This window comes from Diadema antillarum, unplaced genomic scaffold (genome assembly GCF_040938485.1).
Source record: "Diadema antillarum isolate AM-2024a unplaced genomic scaffold, OU_Dant_1.0 seq00001052_RagTag, whole genome shotgun sequence".
Classification (NCBI taxonomy): Eukaryota; Metazoa; Echinodermata; class Echinoidea; order Diadematoida; family Diadematidae; genus Diadema; species Diadema antillarum.
The window spans coordinates 212,051-228,627 of NW_027271882.1; the positions used below are offsets into that span (position 1 = coordinate 212,051).

Sequence of the window (16,577 nt, forward strand, 5' to 3'; positions counted from 1 at the left end):
ATCATCCCCATCACTTTCGCCCGAATGGTTGGACATCTTACCACTTGCTGACGTGTGGAACATGACTAGACACAAAGAACGAAATTGAATTACTTTGCTCATCCGTAAGATTGCTATCACGGTTTCACAAGGGCTTTGGCAATCAATGATCCTTCAAAATATCTAAAACAGATTGAAAAGCTAACTGACATCATCCAAAACAGATAGCAATCAATAGTAGTGCACTGACCAGAAACAATCTGTTGCTGGTTAGATTTTGCAGCATACCAAAATTTTCTCCAGAACACGGCTCTATCTCCAATTTCATTGGATGAAATGTTGGATTTATGCACACATACCGTACATAGAGGTAGGGATGTTCATAACGAGGGTAATCATGGATGATAGGAACTAATCCTAATAAACTACAATGATTGCCCACGCAATTGGTAATCTTTCAAGCCTCAAATTTTGAGCAAGAGTCCCACTCGATGATTAAACCCCAAAACCGAAAGTGTCATGATGACCCCAGTACCATGGTCAAAACCTATCGATACACTCGGCACCTGCAGTAAACCCGATAAAATGTCATGATACAGCAGTGCACTTCATACACATGAACTGTATTTTCATTCTGGAGGTTGACCCGGAAGCTATAGGCCACCCAGAACCTCGAAGGAATAACTGCAGACTTGAAATGTGGTATTTTTACACTTCACATACATTTTGCGGTAACATCTTGCAACGAGAAAGCTCATTGCACATGAATGATGGATTTCTGTCACATGCACTTCCCTTCGCACCTCCCACGGCCGCATGCAGTACGTGCAGCCAGCCTGCCAGGCTACTATCGGTATAACAGTCCCAGCTGCGTGCAGGTGACTGTTGCGGCACATGCTGTGCACATACCTGTAAACGCGCAATTCTCTCCAACGCTGTAACTTTATGCTTTTTGGATGCGTGTGAATGGAAAGTACATTGTATAAGCACTGCAGTTCTAAATCTCGCGATATATTTGCTGTGAGAATGGGTCCAATACGTCGGGGAGTGCTTGGAAGGCTCTCTCGCTGCAGAACCTACACACACACACACCTTTTCCTTCTCCAGAGATGAAACCACAAAGGCATCTAATTTACGACAAGCAATGACCATCTGCTTATGTTTTTCAACAACACACAGTATGCACTATTCAATATTAAACATGGAAGTAGTGTCTGAATGCACACTCAAAAGCCTACCTTATTATTATTATTATTTTTTTTTTTGGGGGGGGGAGGGGGTCTACAGGTATCTCCAAACTTGCAATAGTTGCATGTTTGTCTGGATTTTTCCGACCTCATTAAGCAATATGGAATTTTGACAATGCACTCTTTTTAATTTCCCTCTAAGGTATTCATGGTTTCATCATCTGTATCAAAATAATGCAGATGAGATGAACAGGACTGCATTCACATAACATTCAAAAGCCTGCACTACTTTTGTGTTGCACTACTTATGTGTGATCTGAGCAACTAATGGTGTGGGGGAAGGGATCCACATGCTTGCAAAAAATTGGAAACACCGCTCTTGCGTGAAGTCACATTACCTTTTGACGGAACATACCTGCATAAGTCATGAAATAATTCAACATATTTTCACAAAAAGAGTGCATTATTTCGATACCGCTGTTGGCGAAATAATTCAAGTCCAGTCATGCTCATGCATTTTTTCTTTATAAGATTTAGCACTGAAATCCATAGCATTCACTATTAGTATTACTGAAGGTGTACGACTGATATTAAGTATGAGTAGCAGTAGGTGCATTGACATTGGAATTACTATAGTATCAAATACCATCAACAATTTGTCCACACCAGTCTCATCGGCAAAATGTCACAGTAGTAGATCTCACATGGTACTGATCTCATTTGCAGAATACCATGGTATTTCTGGTAAAGCATTGCGCATGCACATATCTCCAATGGGAAAATACACGAAGCGTGTCACGTCAAGTAAGAAATACAGAACACCACTGAACGATCTATGATATTTTGTGATACATGTATAATTCACACTTAAATCTCCCATGCATATTTCATGCCAAGTTTGAATTATCACCCTAAATACAACAGCACTTTGCAGTATATTTTGCCACGTACATGTATTTGGCAGTGTATTTGTGTTCACATTACGACCTACCGTGGTATTTTATCATCAATGTGAATGTACCTAGCATGTGTTCTTTTGTTACCGTGGTATTTTATCATCAATGTGAATGTACCTGGCATGTGTTCTTTTGACCCAAATGAGCCATCTCAACCCAGTACTTTCCAATTTGTAAAAATGCTTCATATGGTAAACCAAAAAAAAAAAATAAAGAAGAAAAAAAAAGGATGAATGCTTATACTTCAGGATTGACAGCACAAAGAGAAAATGTGTTCTATATAATAATTTAGTAATGAGGAGGGAGTTTGGTAAACTAGTAACATGGCTTAATGCTAGACGTATCCCATGCAAACATTACACACACATGGCAAAGTTGTTTGATCATCAATCATGCAAATAGTGTGCTACATTTTTCATTATTCAAAAAGTGTCTCATTTCTAAAAAAGTCTAAAAAGAATGATAAAAAAAGGTGTATCTTGCCCACACAAACCAAATATCAACAGCTTTGCGTGAATGGGGAGGGGGAGGGGGGGGGGGGGGGACCCCCGTTCCTCCAGATAGAAATGAGTGCCATCACACATTTGCAAGCTAGACCTATATGCATACTGTAAAACCAGAGACATTTGCAGCATGAAACTTTGGTTAATTGGAGCCAACAGCTTTAAAAACAACAACAACAACAACAACAACAACAACAACAACAACAACAACAACAACAACAACAACAACAACAACAACAACAACAGCAACAACAGCAACAACAACAACACCAACAACATTCATGTGCATTTTACCTTCATGAATCTTGGCTACTGGCATAATTTGCAAAAGTTTCAAAAACATGAAAATTTCTGGTACTGTGTGATTATATACTGTAAAACGAGGAATGTCCGCGTGCATTTTAATTTCACGAATTTCGCGAGAGCCAAGATTTGCGAAATTAAAATGCACATGAAAGTTCTTGTCTACATTGCACGCACTGAATGCCACTGGCAATTCGCGAAAATTTCGTGCCGCGAATATATCATGTTTTACAGTATATCATTATTATTTCCAGGGTATGACAAGTTTCCTCTTTCTTTTGCTTCTCTGTCAAGCTGATAACCCACCTGCACCTGTTTGAGGGATTTATGACCAACATTTATTGGGCAGTAAATTCTCTACTGCAGTCAAAAACAGTCTGACAATCACTGATATATTATTCCCAGTGTTTTAAGACACTGTCCTGAAAAAACTCCGCAATCTAATTCTGTCGACCAATAAATCTAATTGACTGTGCTTGGCAGGAGTTACGAGGCAGGAGGTGATATGACCAGTCGGTTTCTTTTGTACAACTATAACTAAAACAGAAACAGAAGAAATGTAGCTCCAGGAATTATCTTGCTCACAGGTAATCTGATTAATTCAGGTGCAATCACGCAGACTACGCACAAATCATAGTACCACAACATAACTCAGCACTAAACTTTAGCCAGCGTTCTATACTGGTGGTTGGAAGACTCTCACACTCTCTCATCATATCTAAAGTTACACCTTCTTACAGCTAACGCTAGATGACAGGTGCAAAAATATATCTCTCTACCTGCCTGAATGAAATATGTCATGATATATGATGACAGGGGGGGGGGGGGGGGGGGGGTCATTGATAATTTACACAATTTGTTCTCATTGGATGCATTCAAATCTGTAAGTGTACAATAATTGTAGGTGCCCCTTTAAAGACTGAGATACTCTTACCCACATTTCATTAGACTGACATGGGCGGCAATGACGCACAACACACAAATATGTCACCACCCCCTTACAAGAGAACTCACTTTCAGATCCTCTTTAAATATAGAACCTGGAAGATTTTCAATTTCTGCTTCGCTCCTTTTTCGATGCTGCTTCCCACACCACAATCAAAGTAAACTGCCACAAGAGTGTCTTGCTACCATCACGTCTGCATTTATTTGCATTTGAAGGCTGCGTTTATCTAAAAATTTTCTGAGGCAGAATCACGATCCTAAACGTGTTTAAGGCATTTTCAGGGGTTAGATAAACGCAACCGTGTTTTCAAACGCGTTTAGAAATGGTGTTTTCAAACACCTTTCAAAAGGCGTTTTGAAACACGTTTGAGACCACGATCGCCGTTCTGTGAGTAGATAAACGCAATGCCATTTTGAAACGCGTTTATATCTCAAGGTCAAATCCCAGCTGTTTCCGGTTGTGCTCTCTACCCTTTATTTGTGTGTGCCTGATGAAGCATGTTTGCTGAATCGCAGTTGACCTTTACTTCCCAGGTCGAACGGCGCAAAGTAGCTGCGCAGTGACAACACTCGAATCGCGATTGTATGATGGTTAGATAAACACAGCACCCCCAGAATAGCGTTTCAAACCACGTTCGCAAACACCATTCCAAACGCGTTTTGAAACGTGATTCTCTCTCTCAAGTTAGATAAACGCAGCCGAAAACAACCATTTGAGTTGATATGTATGCTAGTAGGCCACTGTTTCAGTGCCATGAGAAGTGAAGACTACGTACGATCCATGAAAGCAATTCCAATTCTGCCACATTAAAAAGTGTATGTGTTCCTTTAACTCTCTCAGCTCTCCTCCACACACCTAATTGGATGAAATCAGTTGAGCTTCAGAAACATGCCATAACACAAGTGGATGCTACTCAGGCCGTGTTTATGCTTCCCTTTTTCGGGCCAGAATCAGCGTTTTGAAACGTGATTAGTGCAAAACGCCGTTGCGTTCATGCTCACTTCGATAGAAACGCTGATTCAAAACGCCGATCCAAAACATACAAAAAGATACGTTTACGATCGGTGTTTCTGACTAATCACGTTTGACGGGAAGCATAAACGCAACAACATTTCTAAATGCTTTTAGAGTGACGTCATCTAAACGCCTTTCCGGTTCACGTGAAAAAGCGCGCACCGCCTAGCCAGCCAGCTACCCTGGCCTGTGCAGTTTTCCCATGTACTGTGCATACGCATGTCTTTCCCAGCTGCTCTCCCAGGCCAGGCCACCGATCGCAGCGCACGCCCCAATTTAAACTGCCTCTGCTGAGGTCAGCGAAGCAATCGCAAACGTTCTTTCCAAGGCTCGAAGAAAGTGAGCATAAACAGTGCTCCCGTGAACGGCGTTTTGAATCAGCGTTTCAAAATGCTGATTCTGCCTTCGCAAATTGAGCACAAGAGACCCGCGGGTCTGGCGCTCACCCGAGTATCGCAAGTTCACCTTTCACGCAGTCACTAATCTAAATTATTCACAGCTCTACCAAAATTTGACCAGGCATTCTCAAGTAGAAGATGAAAATGTACAATAAGGGCCCAAATTTTTTAAGATTCCTTAATTTGGGGGGATTGGGGCCCCCTGGGGCCCTCTGGGTGGGGCATGGTGCCCATTTTGATAAATTGAGATCCTGATCCCCTAGGGATGCTACCTGCCAATTTTGACGAAAATCCATTATGAGGTTTTCAGGAAGAAGATGAAAATGTACAATTCAGGCCCCCATTTGGACCTTCCCAACCAATCTCCCCCCCCCCCCCCCCTGCCCCCAAGAGGGGCACCCCTGGATCTCCTATGAACAAACTTGAAACTACAGTCATTAATGTACTCACTTATATAGTATTATCTTAGCTCTATAACTTCTGATTCTAGAGAAGATTTTTAAAGATTCCTTCATTTTGGGGGTTTGGGCCTCCTGAGGGCCCCCTGGGGGCCCCCTGGGTGGGGCATGGTGCCCATTTTAACAAATTGAGATCCTAACCCCCTAGGGATGCTACCTGCCAAGTTTGGTGAAAATGGGTCATGGGGTTCTCAAGAAGAAGATTAAAATGTACAATTTAGGCCCCATAAGGACCCCTCCTCACCCCCTCCCCGGGGTCCCAAGGGGGGCACCCCTGATTCTGCCATGAACAAACTTGAAACTACAGTCATCAATGTACTAACTCATAGTATTAACTTAGCTCTATCACTTCTGGTTCTAGAGAAGAAGATTTTTACAGATTCCTTAATTTTGGGGAGTTTGGGCCCCCCTGGGGGCCCCCTGGGGGCCCCCTGGGTGGGGCATGGTGCCCATTTTAACAAATCAAGTTCCTAACCCCCTAGGGATGCTACCTGCCAAGTTTGATAAAAATCGGTCTTGGGGTTTTCAAGAAGAAGATGAAAATGTAAAAAGTTTACGCACAACGCACAACGGACGCCGGACGAAGGGCGATCGCAATAGCTCACTTGAGCCTTTGGCTTAGGTGAGCTAATAAATACACCCTCAGTACTACATGCCTAAGTACTAATCTTGGCCTCTTTAAAGACTGACACATAATATTTGAGTGTGTGCCTGTTTTGTTTTCTGCAATCTTTCATGCATCATTTAAATCCCACTTAAACATAACCCATTCAACAGTGCCAAATCCTAAAAACTATCCTGATTTACCTCTTGAAATTTCTATACACCAAAACGCTAAATGAATCTAAAAATTATCCATCGACAGTAAAATACATATTACAGCATATCTGCTCGACAGCATTTAATTTTACATATATATTATCTTTCCATTACAGGCAAATGGCATTCAAATTACAGCTATCATTATATTACAGTCAAGAATTGGACAACATGAAATCATTTGGAAAACTGGACTATTCAAAATCTAGTTCTTAAACAGAAACAAAATCACTAAAGCTTGCCGATGACCATATATAACCATGAACTACAAACAGAGAAAGAAATATGTGGGACACTGCGGTTATTTTCTTCTGTGAATTAAAGTACTGATTAAATTGTATTTAGGCAAGCGGGTGAATGCATCATTATACCTCGCACACACGAAGCACAATTCCTTATTCCATGAATGCTTAGAGAATAGTCCCCCCCCCCCCAGTTTTCTTTTCTGTTGAAGAGCCCCAAAACTAGACAAGGCATCACATTGTCTTGTGACGATAGACAATGTACATTTCACATATAATGGCACACTGAGACTTTGATTTATATTTGTCAGGTTTTTTTTAAACTAGGTTGAACATTATGTTCAAATCCATGCATAAACATGGTACGAAGCACTCCTGTAGACGAAGAAAAAAAAAATGCAGATTGTATTCATTGCTCACTTGCTACTCCATCTTCCAAGCCTCATGAGAAACCACAGACGAGCCTTACAGTTGCCATGGTGATCCTCTTTGATGAAAGTATGCATGATATTTGCATACTTGGGGAGCAAACTGGCACTTGCCGATGAGACAAAGCGTCAGTTGACCCTTCTTATGCCAGGGATTTTGAACAGTGCGCACAAAGCTATTGGGTTTCTGTGCCAAACAGCACTCAAAGCACATGAAAGGTTAAAGACACTTTGTGATGGTAGGAAGACATGAGAACAGACAAGACCACATCCAAACATGTTTGCACGCCATTCCTCACTCTCCCATTGCATTCTGGGTAATGGAACAATAAAGGAGGGAGGCATCCTTGGAATGGAATAAGGCAATTTGTGTAGTATGTCTGTCAGACCATAACAGCAGATGTTAAAAAGCTACATACGTCTGTCATGCTTGTTCAGTCACATAATACATATGACGGCATTGGCCTTTCGGAGTTGTAACATTACAACAAGCTCTATATAATGTCTATCAAACTCACTCATTCATGCATTTACAGGCATTGTTTAATAATGTTTCCATTTTTTATTTCCAGATCTGGGCCATATGGTATTACTAAGCTACCAATGTGCTTTTTAAGGTAACAGGTTTGATTTAATTAGATATGAACATTCAATAGCAATATGAGCATGAGAACTGAATAGTATATTCATTAGGTCCTCAGAAAAGACCTATTACTGAAAATACATGAACAAATATTAAAGGACAAGTTCACCTTCATAAACATAAGGATTGAGAGAATGTAGCAATATTAGTAGAACACATCATTGAAAGTTTGAGGAAAATCAGACAATCCGTTCAAAAGTTATGAATTTTTGAAGTTTTTGTGCAGTACCCGCTGGATGAGAAGACTACTGCAGTGTATGAATAACTTAGATGTCACATGCGTACAACAATATAAGGAAAACATAAAGAGAATTTCACAAAATTCCATCTTTTGAAAAAAGTACACATTCCCCTGACTTGTTACCGACAAATGTTATGGGTAATATTATTCCCCCTGCCTTTAGAAAGAGGCAAGTCAAGTGCTCTTTTATTATGCGAAAAAAGTGAAAATATGTTGAATTTTCTTTTACGTTTTCTTTATACTGTTGTACGCATATGACTCACAAGCTGTAGTAGTCTCCTCATCCAGCGGTTCCAACACAAAAATTTAAACTAGAAATGTCGCTATGGCGACTGGTATGCCTCCGCCATAATGCATGATTCTCCTAATAGGTCTATAGTACATGTGGACAATGTGTGATTACATTTTCACAAAATTGGCAAAATATTAAAATGAATGTTTGTCACAAATGTATTGAATGTTTACCTTCCTTGACCTATGTTTAATTGGATGAATAGGAGAGCATGTATTTAGGGATTTAAGAACTTTAACTTGACTTTGACCATTTCATAAGTTTATGCACTGAGTAATTTTCAAGGTATGGAGAAAAAGTGCAATTTCTGTATTGAACAGTAAATTGTTATCATTTTCATCTGGCCTTTGATTTATAAGAGAAGCACTGTCAGGCAGAACATACATAAATTCAGCATGTACTAAGTTTCAAGATAACTTGAGCCACTTCTGAGATATGGAGAAAAAAGTAAGTTCAGCACTTTCACTTGATCTTTGACCTTTTGACCTTTGACCTTCTTGGCAAAAAAAAAAAATCCCAGAGAATCTCTATTGGGTTAGACATGCATACATCAAGTTTAAAAAAAAAAATCCTGCTGGCATTGCATAAATATAAGGAAAATAATAAGATTTTGAAGTATTGCCCTTGACCTTTGACCCCTGACCTTTGACCCCATGAACCCTAAATTCCCTAGATAACCACTGCCAGTCAGTAGATGCATATACACTATGTTCCATGAAGATACCTTGAACAATTTCCAAGATACAGAGAAAAAAGTGAAATTTTAACATTTTACTTGACCTTTTGACCTTTGACCTTTTGACCTCATGACCCCAAACTTTCACCAGAGAATCTTAATTGGGTAGTACATGTATACACTAAGTTTCAAGAAAATATCTTCAGGTATTGCATAGATATGGGGGAAATAGTAAAATTTTAAGCATTTGACCTTGACCTTTTGACCTTTGACCTTGAGCATGTGCACCCAAAAGTTGATAGGCACAACTTCACCCCCTAATACACATACATGCCAAGTTTCATTAGGATACCTTAAAAGGTTTTGGTAGTTACCCTGTCCACAAAATTCATTACGGACGGAAGGACGGACGGACGGAAGGACGGAAGGACGGACGGACGGACGGACAACCCCAAAACATAATGCCTCCGGCACCACTTCGTGGCGGAGGCATAAAAATTCATAACTTCTGCATCGATTGTCCAATTTTCCTCAAACTTTCACCGATGTGTTCTACTAATATTGTTGCATTTTCTCAATCCTTATGTTTATGAAGGTGAACTTGTCCTTTAAAGATTGTCCTATTGGGCAGGCCTGCATTCAGAGGGTTACCAGGCCTATAGGCCTAGACGTTAAACTCTATTCCCCCCCCCCCCCCCCCCGATTCCTGTAAATGGGACTAAACATGGGTCATCAGAAGTCATACAAGCAACGCCACAGAGAAAACTGGACATCAAGGCTTCAGAGCCAATTAGTGCTAGGTTGTGGTCCTTAATTAACTGGTCCCTGCCGGAGGAAGCTATAAACAACAACAAAAACAACTGCCACACCCATATTGGTTCATCATAAGGCTTGACACAGAAGCTAATTGATAAACTTTCTAGTTGGCAGTGTACGAGATTGGAAAGGTCATTCTTGCAGCATGCTGACATTTATTACTTGTCACTTGTATTCAAAAATAGCTGTGCACTGCGTATTCAAAATAGCTGTGCATCAGTACACTAATGCCATGGGGATGCATGGACAACTGCAGTTATAAAATGACATGAAATGAGATTTACTCATGAAATGAAATTTATTCATGTTCCACAATGCAGACATTTTATATACAACATATCACGACATTTTTGCATATAATTACACAATGAGGAGGTGACAAGCAGTGCTTGTAAAATGCAGACCCCTATGGAATATAGACAAATATATAGTTTTTGAAAAACAATGTAGAACGCACAGATAATTTTGGCCCCTTGAAAGGAATGACTTTTAAGTGCTGTTTTTATGAAGCAATCTCCAGTTTTTGAGTAATCAGAATGAAATGTGATAACTGGGTCACATCAATGCATCAGTTTGATAACAAGATTCTCCAGATCTTCAAATCCTGCCCCCCCCCCCCAAAAAAAAAGGAGAAAGAAAAATGATTGAGGTCATAAATTAAAATAACTTTTTTAATTTAAAAAATCCCTTGTGTTGCAATGTCACAATTTAATCATAAGAAATATTTTCTCCAAGAATCATTTCTAAGAAATGCAATAATGTATATTTAATTGCTTGCCTAGATTAAGAGAAAGAAACCTGACCCCTCCATTCATAATAAATGAAAAAAAACTATACTTTTGGTCATATATGACCCGCCCACAACAAAAGGATCCAAAAGTCCAGGGAGGTGGATTTTCTGAAAATTAAATGGCATTATTCCCTTGCTTTTCTGCTTTAATTTCATACATAACACGACTCATAAATGTACTTGGTTGTAGAGATATTGATGATTTTATGAGACCATGTTGCACGGTCTAGGAAATCAGCGTTTCGAGAAAACCGCCATCACAGTTTTCTTTCCGACGCAATCATGATCAAGGGAAGGTAAGACAGTTTTCACCTCTTGACAATAGAAGGTCCGCTCATATGTATCAACCTCTGCATTCAAGCTTAGCGGCAACAGTCTTCATGCAACCAATTAGTAACCAGGATGCCACGCTCTGACCAATAAGATCACTCCCTTGCTGCTAGGGGCAGAGTCTGTCTGTGGCGCTAAACCTAAATCTTCGGACACGTTTCTATTCCGTTGGAAGTCAGAAAATCACGGCCCAGAAAAATGCTGATTTCTTGCCTTTCCTTTGATCATTTAGCTCCCAAATTTCGGCAGATGATAGACAAAACATTAGACTACAACATTATGCCAACAATAGAATTGACCGATTTTGATGATCTGACTTCAAAATCAATTTTCTCGGCTCAGCCGTCAGCGACTTTCGGATCCTTTTGTTGTGGCGGGTCACATATTACTTTTTGATGAGATTCTTTCCTTTAAAGTTTCCCCAAACAGCAATGCAGGCTTTCAAACAAGCGACCCTTGGAGTCACCCCTACGTGAGCTCTGTCTGCGTGCCTTCTGAATGCCAAGGCAAAGAGATTAATATAACCAGGACTGAGTGCGTCAGTGTTTAAGTTGACAGGTCTGGCCCCCGCTTGGCCTGCATTGCATAGAAACATCACTGAGAGGCCTCACTCCTATATGCCAGCACCCCCATTCACACCAGGGAAATTCTCAATGACTGCACCTGTCCTATTTCTTTGGCCTGAAATATTTCCCCTCTCATGCTCTCTTTTCCCCCTGATGAACTTCCTTTGAAACAATGACGAAACACTGATGACAATTCAAGCTAAAGTTTTCCTCCTCACCTCTTGGGTGACTCCCAATAGTTTGAACGGTAATTATTAAAGAGATACCGGTCTGAAACACCGGTGGTGAAGTTACACGTACGCAACCAAGTGTGCTACTGCAATACCCAGTACTGCTGAGGCAACGCTTGCACAGAGCATGGAGCTACAACACTACAGAGCTCGCTGACTTTAGGTGCATTCACACTTGAATTATCACGGCATCAAATACCATGGTGATTTATTGGCACCATTCTCACTGGCAAAATACCATTATGGTCATAGATATCACGGTAACTCACTCAATACTGTTCTTGTTCAAGATATAACCATGGCAATTCTGGCTTGAAAGTGCACCTCTACGACACAAGTACTTCGCACTGCACAAAAGACAGAAATTTGACAGGTGACAAGAGAAATATGCGGCTGTATGATAGGTAGCATTTTGTGATAGAATTCGCACTCAAATCTCGCATGCATATTTTATGAGCAGTTATCCTATGCACTGCAGTATTTTGCAATGTATTTCAAAGTGTATTTGCATTCACATCATGAATTACCGCACGAAATACCGCGGTATTTCACTGTAAGTGTGAATGCACCTATAGTGGATGTGTGCTTAGATATCACGCCCGTGATCTTTATCAGGCTTCCCACCCTTTTGGTTTGAAAGGTAGGGCGAGGAATTATTCACCGGTACAGAGAGTAGTATTCTTCCCTTTAAATTTGCATCACGCATAGTTCTACAGGCAACCAAGGGGTACGGACTAACAAACTGGTGTGAAAGGGATAAGAAGTCAGCATTGCATGTGAACCAGGAAGAGAGAGAGATGGATAGGGTTATAGCATTGCTGGGATGGGTGACTTAAAACACAGCAAACCAGTCTTCTCACAGATCACTCTACTGCCCTAGCCTTTTGTCAAGGCCCTCTCACTGTATTATGGCTATAATGGGCGAGCGTGACAGCGCAAGGGCCTTTTGAGATCTGCTTCACACAGTATCATTCATGACACATGTACCCTACTGAATAGTCATATTATGGGTTCTGGTTGACCAATAGAATGGCACGCTCCCCACATCCTCCATCTTGGTATTGTCCGGCCTATTCGCATGCCTCACTGACAACCAGTGGAGGTCTGTGGCGTGCATTCGCCGTATGCAAATCGGGCTTGGGCAGACAGACACGTAGCTTGGTCGATTTTTGCTCCCAAAGTCAGGGAGCAAAAGTCGCTAATTCAAAGGGCCAACATAAGGATGCAAATCAAATCTCAAAAGGCCCTCGCGCTGTCCAACTCAGCTGAGCTCACTTTGTTCGCCCCCATTCACTCACTACCATACAGAGAGAGGGCCTTGGCAAAAGGCTATTACTGCCCCTACATGGCACACGGGAGCAATGTTTGTGTAAGCACTGACAGTCGAACATATTGAACGGGATCCCGTCACTCACACACATACATACATGTATGACCCATTACAAAAACAACTTCCACGTTTATACAATAGTGTCATGGCAACAACCCTAAATGTCAAAAGTCGTGTGGCAGCTGCCCCAGTCATGATAAGCTATAAATTGTATTCATCTTTCAGGGAATGCTATCACGATATAACTTTTAGAGTATGTAACCATTTTTTTCTTTTTTCATGTTTCCTTACTCTGTAAAATCTGCCATCAGGTGTGGTTGAAGCCAGAGTATATCTCTGGAAAACAAGAAAAACATTTTTGATATCAAATTCACTTTCTGTTTCCTGTATATATACAATGAGTAGAAACTACAACCTTAATATTTGTTTTTGTTTTGCAGTAAAGGTTGATTTTTATTGCACAATATTAATGACAGATAATTTTTTTTCCATACTATGTATCTTTTATCATTTTTTACACAGTCCAATGTAGTCAAACTGGTTTTATGTAAAAATGTCTGCAATTCTGCCTGCTGGCTACCATGGATGATTTTTACTGAAATACCTATCAATCAATCAATCAATCAATCAATCAATCAATCAATCAATCAATCAATCAATCAATCAATCAATCAATCAATCAATCAATCAATCAATCAATCAATCAATCAATCAATCAATCAATCAATCAATCACTCACTCACTCAATCAATCAATCAATCAATCAATCAATCAATCAATCAATCAATCACATGAAAGAATAAACAGAAAATTGAAGCAAGTGCAAAAGTAATGTTCAGATGAGTAAACCCCTTTGGAAAGACAAAAAATAACACAACCCTTATTAAATACATTTCTAGACGCGTAAAAAAAATCACTTCCACTTTTGTGGAGATTTAAAAACTTTAAGGACTATATAATCCTGAAAATCCAAATAATGACAAGAACAAATCTAGCCCAGTTCCTCTCCTTGTTCAGTGATATTTTCATGTCTTGACTGAAATGTCCACAAAAGTAATTACTGCCTAGCAGACAATCATTTCATCTTCTCTTGGGAATACTTTCTCACACCCCAATCTCCTCTCCCAGGGCATCTACACACCTCGCTAGTGATGGGCATCACTTAGCAAATCATTTCATATCTGCATTTGATGCACGCGACATGGCTTTCTATTCCTGATTTACTTCTGTAACAGAGCACTTTCTGGTCTGTAACAAGACTTCGCAAATTTGATAAAATTCTGCAAAACTTTGTGGAAGCAATTCAACAAAGAGGGACTGACAACCTAGTGCTAAAATTGCAATAAAATGGTGGGTAAATTACCAAAATAAACAAAGCAAAAGACATTTCCTGATTTGCAGAGAATGATTGCAAAATTGCTCATTGGCAAATGACTTTGTTATTTTCACAGGTCTCTGCGCGCACGCTTGCAAAACATTTCCATCCGTGTCCCCGGGCGATTCGGTTAAAACAACCCCACTCGGACAGTCCCACTCGAGTGGCTAAGTCAACAATTTCTGAGCGGGAAGAATTCTGAAAGTCACCACTGGCGCTGGCGAACCATCAGACGGGCCCCAGCGAGTCATTACTTCCATAAGAGCTTCGGATTCAGTTGTCTTCATCTTTGGATGTAATTTCTCTATCATGCACCATCCTCAAAAGGAGAGCTGCAGCAATGAGGAGATATATGGATTACTACCCCAAACGCCACGTATCACTTTTCTCCCTCTCTCTCATCCTCCTCCTCCTCTTCCTCCTCTCTCCTTCTCTCCATCTCTGATCTCTCTCTGATCTTTCTCTTTCTTTTCAAGGGCGGATTTTTGTATATGTCACTTTGAGTCTTAATTGGGCCTGGCATTCACCTCGATATCAGCAGGGCAAACAAATCTGCCAAACTTAGCGAGTCCATCATACACACCTAATCCCCTGGAATCCCTCACAGATTACTCCCTCAAATGACGGTCATATCATCTTCTCTCTTCTTATTTTAACGACAGTCATCTATTACTTGACACTGAATGAACGCCAAGACTTTTTTTTCCGCCAAATCCCCCCCCCCCAAAAAAAAAAAAAGACGAAAAAATATATATGAGAATAAAAATCATGATGAAAGGATACCTAAGATTGCTAAATACAGTAACTCAAACAATTCCTAATCAATTTGAATTTCTAATCATTGTTCTTTTTTTTTCTTTGGGGGGGGGTTCTAATAATTTTCTCAAAATCTTATTCAAAGCGTTTGCTCTGCAACATAGTGTACCTTGAGTATGACATTACTTTATATCTTTACTTTTACATTTTCCTACGATTGTGAGAAATATGACGCATATTGACAAGATGCACATAATCCATACAATTACGCCAATGCTTTATTTTTGTTGTATTCTGTACTGGAAATGTAATGCAGAAATAAAACTGAACTGAAATTAATCCAGGAGCAAGGGCCCCAAAATTCTAATTATGAAGATGAAATAACATCAGTCAGACAAATGCACTGAATGCATCTTCACATACACACACACACAAAAAAACAACTCACAAACAAACATGCATACTGACTTTTAACAGACCCATGCACGGCCTTTTTTGTTACAAATGGGTGTGTTCAAGTCTTTGTGGAAACACACGCTTATTGAATGTTGGTTTTATGTATCTATGTTTTTGCCCAAATAAGGTGTGATTTACTGTAATCTACCTTTGGGGGAAAGAGTCATGAGAAGGGTATTATTCTTTGTTGTAGGAAAAACTAGACGGGAGCAAGAATTGAAAACAAAGGCAAGCCACAGAGAGTAAAATTTGATCTTCCAGCCCGACTTATCGCAATACTCACTCATCAGTCACAGTCTGTGCCAACCTTAAATTTTGATGTTTCGTCACCGAGAAAATCCTGCCTAAAAAAATCTCCTCTTTTTGCACTGGCAGCTCCATACAGACAAAGACACACAGACACACAGACACACAGATACACAGACACACAGACGCACAAGGTGCTAAGATATTCCAGTCTCGTAGCACTACTGCATTACTCACATGAAAAAGGGGGAGGCAGAATTGGTCCCCCGACCATTTCTCAGTGTTCCTCATCCATCTAACCGGGAGAACAGGATCACAAACTCTTGTTACCACTGTTCGTCTGAATTTCCCCTCCCATCCACATTCCTCCCCCTAACCCCCTCCCCCTCCCCTCCCCCAACCCACTCACCAGCGCATGCCAAGCAGGCTTTATGGAGACTTCCTTGCTCCCAGGAATAACACTCAAGTTCATGCCCGCAGCTGGGGGCAGGAATGGTAACATGGCCAGTTCTCCATTGATACCAAGTTTTCAGAGGTACACTGGAGCCTCTACCCCTCCTCTGCTTCCCATTTCATAGCAGCCATTCATCTATGACA

At 40.5% G+C, this 16,577-nt stretch overlaps 1 protein-coding gene across 1 annotated transcript in view; it reads right to left on the minus strand.

Moving 5' to 3' along the window:
- Positions 1-16,577, minus strand: part of LOC139743157 (uncharacterized) — a 129,991-nt gene that overhangs the window by 47,672 nt on the left and 65,742 nt on the right. The window lies entirely within an intron of this gene.